Source organism: Ornithodoros turicata, chromosome 1, assembly GCF_037126465.1.
Source record: "Ornithodoros turicata isolate Travis chromosome 1, ASM3712646v1, whole genome shotgun sequence".
NCBI classification, from domain to species: domain Eukaryota; kingdom Metazoa; phylum Arthropoda; class Arachnida; order Ixodida; family Argasidae; genus Ornithodoros; species Ornithodoros turicata.
Window position 1 is genome coordinate 142,921,000 of NC_088201.1, and position 12,541 is coordinate 142,933,540.

At 42.9% G+C, this 12,541-nt stretch overlaps 1 long non-coding RNA gene across 1 annotated transcript; it reads left to right on the top strand.

Moving 5' to 3' along the window:
• Positions 1 to 717: 717 nt before the first annotated feature.
• LOC135370221 (uncharacterized) lies at positions 718 to 2,129 on the top strand. Its single transcript, XR_010415261.1, has 3 exons — positions 718 to 1,159; positions 1,272 to 1,490; positions 1,988 to 2,129. It is a non-coding gene; the product is annotated as an uncharacterized LOC135370221 (long non-coding RNA).
• The last annotated feature ends 10,412 nt before the right edge of the window (positions 2,130 to 12,541 follow it).

The window sequence follows — 12,541 nt, forward strand, 5'->3', positions numbered from 1 at the left end:
TGCAACAACCGAAGTCGGGCTGACATGACAATGAACTAACCAGCATTTATGTTCCGGCGTGTCCGCCCTGCAAACAGTAACTGTCGACTTTCGTTTACTCAAGACTTCAACAGTCATCGAAAACTCGTCAATCGCAATGGTTAATTAATGATACCGTAGTTGTTTTAGCACGAAGACGAACCGAGGCACTTGCTGAAACGTTGTACTGCAGAACATACAACGTCAATCACTACTCTGAATGCAAGTGCAGTCAGGTCAACCCACACTTCCAATGTGCTTCAATCGGTGATACGAAGCCGAAATAGATAAAGGAAAATACATTCCGATATTATGCCACGCATCTCTACTACATGCGATTTGGTGTAGAGAAACAGGCACATACTTTTAATAAAGAGTGAACTCACCCCTTAAAGGGACTCTGACCAGAAACTGTGGGAGCTCTTTCGTACTTGTAGTCGATAAAGCACCCAACAACGACTCTCCATGCGAAAATTCACGCATTAAAACCCTACGGTTTCTCTAAACTCGAATTTTAAACATTCGACTTCATCCGAGTGCAGCACGCCTAGCGTCAAACCGAGAAAACATACGTTTATATAGAATATCCACCCCGGCCTACCATCAAGATGACGTCAACACGGGGGCCACTCGCAACACCCACAATTGGCTCAAACGCGTCACGTGGTCACGCAATATCTGTCAATTCCCTTCGTGAAATGGCATTTCTACGTTAATATGTTTTTGTTACAGAGCCTCAAGAAGAAAAATATACCCTGCATTTATCACCTGCAACAGTTTCTACGATTTTCTTTTCAATCTGTACACGGCGTTCGATATATGCTTCCGTATCCGGTCAGCTGTAATGGATGCCGTATGCCGAGCTCTCTAACTGCGAACTTGTGTGACTCCCGGTTCATCCTCTTTGTTCGGGTCATTGGGTTGGTGTTGGAGTTGGTCACCATATTCTGAACGTTTCACCTATCGTTGCGGTGTACTGTTCTTGATCTGCTGCGAAGCGACGAACCGCAACGGCAGTCACTCGCCTCAGCGAACTTCTGTCTGCTGCATCTCAAAGGAGCATGGGGACCTGATGATACCTTCAACTAAAAAAACCAAGTGTGCTCTCGTGTGGTCCTGACGGAAAAGTAGTATCAACAAGGTTAGCACATTTATTTTTCAGTTCCAAGTCTACGTACTGAAAACCATGCAGGTGCAGTCGATCATTCTCGTAGCTGTTGTGTAACGCGTATGCTTTCTTACATATCCCACAGAACCCTCCACTTTTTCGACCAAGTTATCGTTATGAGATCCTTCTGATGGCTTCTTACTAGGCTATGCCGCTCCGAAGCATTGAGATGACGAAGCGTCGTGGTAGCTGCACCTCTGCCTTCGAAAGATGAATCAGTCATTCCACACTGTGCTTACTGGCTTTGTATAGAGTCTGGCAAATCCGACAGACTTGGACTGCCTTTTTCAAGAAAGTTTGAAATGTAAGTATGTGTATATTGGTTTCACATATCCACCACATATTGAGCGTGTGTATGATTGTACTTTATATGCTACAGCGTATCAGCGTACATTATTATTCAACACGTAGTGTGGCAAACTCGACATCAGTCACACAAAGCCAACAATTGCCTTTTCTTCAATTGCTTATTTTTATCATATCATGTTTTTGTCGATATCTCAATTTACCAACCAACAAAGTATATTATTTTAGTATAATCATCTGATACTTAACAAGTCACAGTTTTACCATGGTTTTGGCACACTATAGCCCGAGTTGCTTATGCGTCATTAAATTGAATCATCGTCATCTTCAACTGCCATTATTCAATTGAAGTGCCAGGTGGATATAATGATATGGCAAGATATTTTTTTTTGCTGTCATCCTGGAATTGCTAATTTCAGAAGAGTAGTCACCGTGAAGTTTGTTTTCGTTTTCAGAAACATTAAGAGGACTAAAACCAAACACTTTTTCTTTCAGAGCATCCCTTATGCACCTGCATTTCAATTCCAATCTGTATTACAAGAATGACAGACCACTCAACAGAGATGAACATCTGAAAGTGAAAGAGGTGGAATGAAGATACGTTAATCTGTGTCAAAGGTTCTTAGTATGTGTGCGAGTCGAGGACATAGGTCTCAAGGTCTCAATTATTCCTGTCTCCAGAAGAGGTGACAACTATGCTCCTTCTATCTATTAACCAGCTCCACTTTTTAGGGTTCCCTGTAAACTAATGGAGCACATCATGTACTACCACGTTGTCAACCAAGTTGACTCTGTCAATTTCTTTTTTTAAATTCCAGCATGGCTTTAGAAAAGGGTATTCAGGCAAAACTAACGTAGTGGAATTCGTTCACAGCATTTCAAACTGTCTTGATTTCTGGGTCCATGTAGATGTAGTATTCTTTTTATTTTGTAAGGGCTTTTGACACTGTGCTCTACGCTCGCGTGTTGGCCAAAGTAGCCTAATTAAAATTTGATCCTGCTACCTGGATATGCAATTTCTCAACTAACCGTAACTGTGGCGACAACTCGTGAGGAGAACCTATCATATCGCCACCATGCAGCATTTGTTATATTACAATCGCTTCACATTTTAATCTAGTCAAAAGCAAGGCCTTTTGGTGATCGGTCTTGTATAATTACGTGCCCCTCCGTTATGTAACACCACACTGGGTTCTTCAACCTATGAGAGAGAAATAAATATATTGCCAAGTAAATTGTCTACAAGGCTCGTTATTCCATTTCGCCACACTACCACAAGCAATTGTTAGAGTAGTGGCCCAGGGTATGAAGCTCGCCACTAATCATTCAAACAAAGTTCATAATGTAAAATGCTTTACTCAGAACACTGGCTTAACACAACAATTAAGAATAAAGAGAGTAAACGTTTCATTGCCTATCCAGGTGGCATCATCCCTCCAACAGAGAACAATCAAAAACAACATCAAAGGAGTCAAATCGGTGGTCCGCATTCCTTTCATCCAATGTATTTCATACGCTATTTGGAGGGCACTGTGCCCATCAGGCATTTTGACTGTGCATATCAAGTTGAGTGCATAGAATCTGATACAACCTACATTGGCGAGATAGACAAAAGACGTGGGACAAGACTAAAAGAGCCAGGGCTACTAATGCTTAGCTTAACTAAACAGGACCGAATCAGTCTACCACTGCTGTCCTAAGGGACATATATTTTGATGGTGCAGTAACCTTTGCTCATGACTAGCGATGGGACCCTAGAAAGTTCTTAGAATCCTGCTTTATCAGGTGTGATGCTTCAGCCTGTAATACATACCGTGGCCCCCTACCGGATGTGTAAGATTCCCTCTTAGATAGGCTGATGTGCTCATCTTTGGCCTCTGTTGTACTGATGATGCCACCCGGATAGGCGACAAAACGTTTACGCTTGTTTTTATTCGTTGTGTTGAGCGGTGTTTGCAGTAAAGGACGCTACATTATGAGGTTGTCACCCGGCTTCTGAAATATATTTTCAAATAAAGTTGTTGTTTTACAAAGCTCAATACATTGCAGAAATCATTCTTGTTGCCTATTGTTTTGGGGGTGCCATTCTTGCAGTCACATGAAGCACTGAAGGGCCAATTTAAAAAGTAAAGGCAGTCTGATTTATGTTCTTGCCGACATGGCACAGCGTATGTACGAGGTAGCTCCATTTCAGAAGCCTGAGAACACTCAAAGCAATTAGTGTGCTAGCATCAGATATGGTACACAGCATTACATATTTGCTTTTGCGAGGGCAACTAAGAAGGGTGGATAGAAAGGCAGTTACGACCTGCTTCCACAAAAGACACTCAGATTCATTAGCAATTTCCTCCAAGAGAGCCAAGGCTTTTTCTAGATTACTAGAACATGGGTACCTGGTTATAAATAACAAGAATTCATCTACCAGAAGTCAGTGTTTCACACACCCTGCTTTCCATCAACATTATTAAAAGGTGTGACCCCCAAACCTGCACAAAATTCCTGGAGAGTCTTTACTGGACACTGTTGCTGTCCCTCTCACCAGGTGCTCTCTATGAACCCGATTCACAGTTCTGGATGCACTGCCTGAGCTAACTTCAGCATGCTTTCCCAACACGAATGGTAACTGCTATGAGGAGTGTTGTACTTACTGAAAGCAACATGAAATGCTGTACCTTGACAGGTAACGTTGATATCCTTCTTAAGACCGTAGAGAGATGTTCCTTGCTCCCTTTCTTCCAAATCTTACTATCAGACACAAGCCCACTTGCCACCAAGCCAATGAGATGTGCCTCACAGTCAGTGCAATCAAGGGAATCTATCACTGAGGCTCAGAAAAGCTGTTTTCCATCGGGATCTGATCCAGCACTGAGCCGTGAGTAGCCCCGTGAAAGTACCAGGGTTTCTTCGAATTTTAGATGTGCCAGTATTTGTTTTCCTCCCCTCCTTCTTTTTATGTAGTAACTGATTACTTTAGCCTTGTACTGCTTTGGAGATTGAAGATGCGGAGATGATATAAGAGGTGGAACTAGGCTTTATGCAAAATGAGGCAAAGTGTGACTATGTACAAATCTTCTGAGAATGTCTATGTATCATTCACACAAAGAGAGGATACGTGTTACATCTTTTTCCGGTTTTGATATTTATTTATTTATGAATATATCTCAAAGGCCATTGCAGGCATTACATGAGGGGGGACATCAACATGGGTCACTTAACAAATATGGAAGTTACAAGGAACATACATATTTGGAAGACAAGACTCTATTTTTTGTTCGTTCATCAGTCTTGCTCAAGAAATTGTTCACTGTAGCAATGGTACACAATGTCACGAAAGGAGTGCTCATCTATCATTCCGCAAGACTCATTAAAAAGGACTAGTGTTGTGTTTCAACACAACATGTTGAACTCATGAACCATGCATCATCCTTAGAGCTATAGATCATCCTAAATACAGATGCTGAATTATTTTAAATGTGATAGACGAGCTGTGCGAAGAGGTACCCCCAGTTAAGATCTTGGGTACTTGAAGCCTGTGGCATTTTCTGTGGGAAAGGCTTGCCAGACCCTCTTCACTGCACAGGCTGGGATGACCATGATCTTGTTTTTTCCAAGCTTGTGCCATACTCACCTTGCAAACTGGCGATACGCAGTGTATCTGCATCGTCTACACAGATGTACATAAAATATAGTTTAGGCAAATAGGTAACCGGTTACAGTACAGTGTGTGTGCATTGTCATTTCTACATGTACCTGAGAGTAACTGCAGTTTACCTGCCCACACCTTGTACATTACTACACATGCTGTGTTCTTTTAGAACCCAAAGTTGTTTTACTTTTCACTGAATCGACAATCAAGAACACTCAATATCGCTAAAAACCTACGCTAAAACCTTATGCACAGGGCAATACATAAAAACGTGACTCAGGACACAGCACACTGACAATTACAAAATTGCCTATATTGGTTTTCTCCAGTTCAGAGTCGTGTACTGTATAGCCTTTTTATGTGCTGCGCCCTGTACTGGAGTTTTTAACGACTCTATTGCAGGACCAAACCAGTTTTGGGCGCCCAAATTTTAACATCGTTCGACAAGGACACATGTGACTTACTTGTGAATACAGTCGCTCATAGGTTCGCGTGCCCACGGAGTTCAATATGCGACCTTCAGGACAGTCATATTGAAGAATAGAAGTTGGAAATCTTTGTGGGTTGTAATGCACTCATACTGCAGTCATTCGGCAGTGTTTTCGAGCTCCTTGCAGCACAAGCATTCGATCTCCTTCGGCATTATGACACACCAGCCACACCGGCACCATGAACAGCAAGTGCGCATTAGATATCAGAACACGAAATTTCTGCGAACGTTTACATGTTCGATCACAGTGTGCGTTAAAAAGCTCATCGCTTACCTGAAGACAGGCGACTCATGCTGTTTGCTTCATCTGTAACTGATGTTCGTAGAGCTCTAACTTCGTCTCGCATGCGCGGCACCGGCGACGTTTCGAAAGCCTACCGAGCTGTTCAGCACGCAGAATTTTCTTCTCGATGTCTCGATCGCAGAAAGGTCAGAAAGAAGTTCCGGGCTCGAAGTCTCCGCATTTCTGCCTTCGACGTCCATATTGCCCGATCGGGCATTCCGGACGGATGCCGGCGCTCTCACAGACTCACTAACAACAGAACTTCCGGTCCGGGCGCCCAATGAAACGTGGCCCTCGTGACTTCGTCACGCACACGGAAATTGGCGGATGTCCAGTGCAAAGAGGCTAGATTTCGGCCCCGATTGCGCGAGTTGAGGGGGAAAAGCGAAGCCGGTTTTCAGCTCCCTGTTTGGCAAACTTTGCCTCCGCGCACAGCCAAAATATTTCGCGTGTGGCTTGGAGGCATATTATACCTTCGTAATAGATGCAAACGAAATATTTGTCGAACTTCTGGTCAGAGTCCCTTTAAACTTGAAAGTTAGAGAACAAAGAAACGCTGTCCACCACAGCGTACTCTGGGGGCTCTGCTGGGCTCAACAGTTTTTATCACTGGACAGCACGGCGTACGTTCTCGCTATGCTCAAAAATTGCAAGACAAAATGTGCGGGAGATTAGAACTTAAAAAGATTTTCGTATAACAACCAGTGGAGTGCAGCCGCTAAGACGCAACTGCTACCCGTTGCCGCCCGTTGCGTTTGAAGTTTCAACGGATGAAACTGAACAGGTTCGAACTGGTTGGATGGATGGACGATGGATGGTGATTGGATAGACGGGCAGACGTCATTGCCATTGCTTTAGCTCGTGCTTATTGAGTACTTATTGTTTGTAATATTCTTTAATTTCCGTGGCCGTTCATTATAATTGGGTGGCGGAGGTTAAATGTTAAATAACACATATGCCAAACCAGCGGAAGTGACAGCAACATCGTCATCATTATGCCATCGCCATCGTCGTTGCAGTGACGAGTGTCGTATTTTGGTGTTGTGTGTGTTGAAAATCGCTGTTCTTTTTGCAAACATTTTATCGGTGCCTTTGCTACTGAGCTACGGGTGTGCCTAATATGTAGCGTATTGTATATATGCAGCGGTTTCAAAGAGATACCATGGGCAGTTTCAAGATTTTTTGAAGGGTCCTGAAATCCCTGAGTCACGTCAGATTCCATTTTACTGCTGCAGCTGTGTAGCTTGTGGGAAAATGTTATGTGCAGTAAACAAACATCTGCCATCTGCTGCCCACAGTACGTGCAAAGTGCTTCTGTGTTTATGGAGCAATGGTATTTATAGTGCTGCGCTCAACGATTCCTCAGTGTCGTCGACTTTTTTATTGACATTTAAGTGATTCGATAATTTAGTTGCTGATGACTGAGTTACAAGATTTACATTTACCAGCAACGGTAACGCCATCAGGAACGCTAGTTGAAGAAACATTGCCCCGAACAAATGCGGGCTTTCGTTAAGAAAACAGATATATTCAATAAAATAAAATATTACTTCACAGCACTTAGATTCTGGTAATGTCTTCTAGTTTGGGTGCTATATATATGCATGTCAGTGAGCCAAAAAAACTCGGATCATCATATGTATGGACATTATTTAAATTATCTAGTACCTCAGTCAGACTGCCTTCATCTGATTGATCTTTTGTTACAATATATGGGCATATAATTCACATAGCATGAAAGACTACATACTATCCATTTGGTCATAATAGAATTTGACAAAGTTAATGTGGTCCGTTCGTGCATAGTTTCTGAAAGTTGCTACAGAGTCCATTTTTATTACCTCAGTATGATCATTTGCAAACAGATTGTACTTGCTGCTTCATTAGGTGAAGTGAAGGTGAAGTGATCAGTGATGGAAAGTAATAGAATAAGGAATTTCCTTCATGTATGAGGATCATCCAACAAAAGTTCCTCTGCTGTGAATAAAATAATAAATCTATAGCACAACATTGAAAAAAATTATGTACAGATTAGAGCTCAACGTTACTGCCTAATATAGTCACTTTATTTAGCTGAACATTTTCGGTACTGTGATATCAAGTATTCAATACTGTATTGTCTGTGCCATGCTATGTCCTGTTTACAAAGTGAGGCATTCTCTTTGCATTTCACCTGATCAATTTGTGTTTCATGATCACTTGCGAATTGGTGACTGCCGAGGGGCGCTTTGAGAGGAAGATGGAACAGCAAACTGGGCAAATTTTCATTGAAGTAGGAATCATCACCTTGAGCATGAGGAGAACGACGTATACAGGAAGCTCACGAAAAGGAAACTCACGTTTGTGTGTCTCCTGTATACTTCATTCTCATCATGCTCTAGGTGATGCTTCCTACTTCAACGTTGTACCAGCTCGCTCGTGTACTTTTTCTCTCTTTGGCAAATTTCCAGATGAATTTCTGGAACAAATCCTGAGTCTTTCAAGACGAGTGCAGACAGCGTTGACGTGGTACGCTACACCCTTCCAAGTCCTGTGCGTTTTTGTTTCATTGTAGTTTGGAGCTTTCCCAGGATCTCGCAGTACAGCTGCTTTTACTGTGATTGTGCGTGTGAGATAATCTACAAGTTGCGCACAACGATAGTCCTAAAACATTGTCGGGATAGCCTTTTCCAGACGAAAACGCGAGTTTGACCTCCTTCAGAATGCTTTCACCGGACACCCACCAGGACTTCCTATGGCATTTTGTCTCAGCACTTGCATAATGCACCCACGTTTCATTAATAATAATTCTTCCAAGAAATTCATCTTGACCGTCTTGATACCATTGAAGGAAAATGCAAGCTGCATTCATTCGTTGCTCTTTACGAACGTTACTGAGCAAATGTGGCCCCCACCTCGCACAACTTTCGTTGACCAAGCTGAAGGAAATTTGTTCCCATTAGTGTCAGAGTGCAGTACCAGTGACCCGCCAGTCTCCGTTAACAATTCTCGGAATTTCAGAAAAGAAACGCTGTTTCGTGGTGTTATAGCTGGTCTCCCACTGTACTGTTCATTGTGCAGATTTTCACGAACCTGTATAGAGGACACACCATTTCAATGCCTGTAAAGTGTTTTGTATAAACAGGTGTTAACTGTCGGTGGATATTCTCTATAGCACTCTTCTTTCTTTAACGAAAAGTAGGATAACTCGTACTTACTAGGATAGTCAGACGTACTCGGAAATATTACATCCATGCTTGAATGCCTGACACATAGGTGAACGGCACTCCATTAACTAACATCTGCAGTGCCGGGATGTCACACCCAACTGTACACCATGCAGTTTGTCCTAGTGGTGTTTCCTTTGAATAACAAATATCGGGACACTTATTTTTGGATGATCCTCCTAATTCCAGTTCTCTTTCTGCATTTGGCCACATTTTTTAGATTTCTTGTGACGACTCTTGTGGACAGGTACCAGCATGGAAGACTTAATAATAATTGGGGTTTACATTGCGAGACAACTGAGATCATGAGCGACACCACAGCAGTCGGTCTGTGGATTGCCCACCTGAGTGTCCTTAAATGTGCAATGAAAGCTCACCACACAACACACCATATTTAATGTCCCTTGTGGAAGATGGCATGTCTAAGTAAGTTGTATCCTGGCACTAAGTTGCTGGTGTTTTTGGCCGGGTTCGAACCGGCGATCTCGGGATCAGAAGGCGAACACACTACAGACTCAGCCACCAAGGCCGGTTCATGGACAACTTGAACAACACAATTATGTTAACTCTGCCATCAAGTAATTCAGTTTACTGCATATGTTTTGTAACAATTGAACTTCAGTTTTGTAAGCCTGAAAGCTAAGCGTAGAACCACCTCTTATAATTTAGTGACTCTATTTGATGTGTGAGTGTGTTCACACACCTTAAAAACCTAATAAGACAAAATCTTGATGATTTCTAATATGTGGTATATACAAGGCCAGCTACAAGACGTATACAATTAGACGTCAATTACTAAATGTCTACCAGATGTCTAGTAAGTCACTAATTTTAGACGTCTAAATAATGGTAAGACTTTTAGACGTCTAGTCAACGTCTAGTTTGGGCACTATCCCTAAAGTCTAGGGTTAGAACAGGTCTTGACGTCTAGTAGACTACCATGTGTTCCCTGGGTAGCCACGATTATGCCAGTTGTGCAGACACCATTCCTTTTCATCTGGCGAGTACTTCAGCTCATGAACAGGAGATGTTCGATATATGAAACGTCCGATATGACCAGCACCAATCACATATGAAGCAAAGCCTCCAAAGAGTGAGGAGGTCGGCAAGCCGAGATCACTACACAAGTCAGTTTCGGGTTTCACAGATAGCGCCACGCTGATCCGACTGAGAGAAGCTGAGTGACATCGACAGCATCAGCCAAGATGGTGGAACGCATTGTGTACCTGGGGTGACCTCGTTTTCGTTGGAATGCGTTATATTTTGATTTTGACGTCTTCCGAGTTGGAATACTGTGTGTGTTACAACCGCAAAGTGCAAAAGATGATGTGAGCGAAAGGCTGTGGTTACAAATACTGGATGTCTGCAACTTACATGCGTTGAACGTTCGTGCAGTTGGTTCTTTTGTCCCTGGAATGTTTTGGGAACGCTATCGTGTTAACTTCGTAGATTTGTGTTATGTTGTTGTCATACGTGTTATCGTACTCATCCAGTGCGATGTAGTGCTATTTTCGTTCACATTAGTGCACATAGGATATGAGCACGTTGTATTGTATTCCTAGGTTCCATTTGAAGTCCGGCCGAGGCTGGCAGCGCCGTGGGGTCAAGGTAGAAGTTGCCCAGACACGCAGTCTCCCGCTTGGGACGGTACATACGGTGTGCCGTGTGCTGAGGTTTCAAAACACGTTACGGATCATTCAGTTGGACAGAATTATCCCACACACCGACCATTATGGCGTTGCTCGCGACCATAGTTGTGCCGCGACGTAAATCCAGTAATTATCGAATTCTGCTGTATCCTACGGCACGTCTTATCGTGGCGTGGAAACCAGTAACAAATGGCTACTCACGCAGAAGTGCTGCTGACAGAGCGTCAATATTATCTGATCCTTGTTTTTGGAGGGATGTTTCTAGTTTCTGGTTGTCTACTACGAAGGGATGATCACTGATTTCTCGCTTGGATTTTATGCACCATTTGTTGCTTTTGGGAATTTGAAGAGCACGCACACTATCCCTGTTACGTCGCTTACCTTTTCGTCGGTTCGAATGCCCATTGCTGGACGTTTTATCAGAATACATGACAGTGACAGACCGCCCGATGTATTCTGAACCTGAATATCGTACATGACCGCCACGGAAGAAATGGAGCTGTAGGTCCTCGTCCTGTCCAACACCTGCCCTAGAAACGAGCCTCAATTATTAAAAAGGACAAGCGTTGTATCTCTGCATGAAAATGTAAAAAAATATGCTTGAGAGGTATGCAGTCTTGCCCAGTGCTTTAAAATCTGTGTTCTATATTATGTTGCGGGCAAAATTACTGCATGTTTCCCGTGCCTTCGTTGACTCATATTATTTTAGGACGGTTCCCGCCGCTAGACAATGTACTGTTATCAAATCTGTTGTGCTCACCTGTAGGTTTTTTTTTTCTTTTTTCCAGAGAATGTCCACTACTCAAGTCTCAAGCAACTGCTCGAATAGTGTCCGTGAATAACGATGTCGTGCCTCGAGTTAGGAATTTTCCAATCTTCACAAAAATGAACGCTGAAGGCGCCATTTATTGTCCTTTCTCATCATGCTACGCATTGATTAATGGTGTGCTTTCATGCCGACTATCGTCGTTGATTTTATGACAGCACTTATATACAACAGAACACTTTGTTGTGTCGTCAGGGATTGTGTGGACAGGTTTAAAGTGCCTTGCTTTAAGGAAAGGTCAGTTTTGTCTTTTACTTTGAAGTGTTCCTTAAGCTTTCAATTTTGAAGGGGCTGTAGAAAAAGATGACTTGTCACCCGCATTATAGAAACGAATAAGCCGAGGGTAGTGCCCCCCCCCCTCCAATTAATGACGAATGTCAGGTACACGTGTGGCAACGTTTGCGCCCGCGCTTTCTTTCTTAAACTCTCCTGCTTTCCTTTGTGAGAAATGCGCGAATGCAGAACAGACTTTGTTTGCCTATCACGTGTTGTGTGTCCTGCATGTTACACATTCAAATTCCTGCGAGGAAAGGAGGATTCTGTAGACATTTCCCCACCGCTACCGTAACCCCTAATACTACACGAATGTTATTACAACGCTTCCCAAACTTGTGATTTATATGAATATGCACTACAGTACAGCAACATGTTTTGTGTGTCAGATAGCCGTCCCCTACCGGGTTCCAGCATTAGGCATGTCGAAAATTCTGCGTGAAACCCAGATTGTACTTATCGCGAGGAGGAACCAGGATGATTTCGGCTCTCACGTTCTCGTTGTTCATATTCAAGGCTTTTGTACTTGTTTGTTCCCTACCTGGTCACGTAATGCTTTCGTTTTCTTCTCTTTACCAAGGGGTACTTCGTGCCATCGAACTTATGGATATATTCGTCCCACGACAACAAATACGTGTATTGTATATTTTGTATACAACACATATTGTATACACAT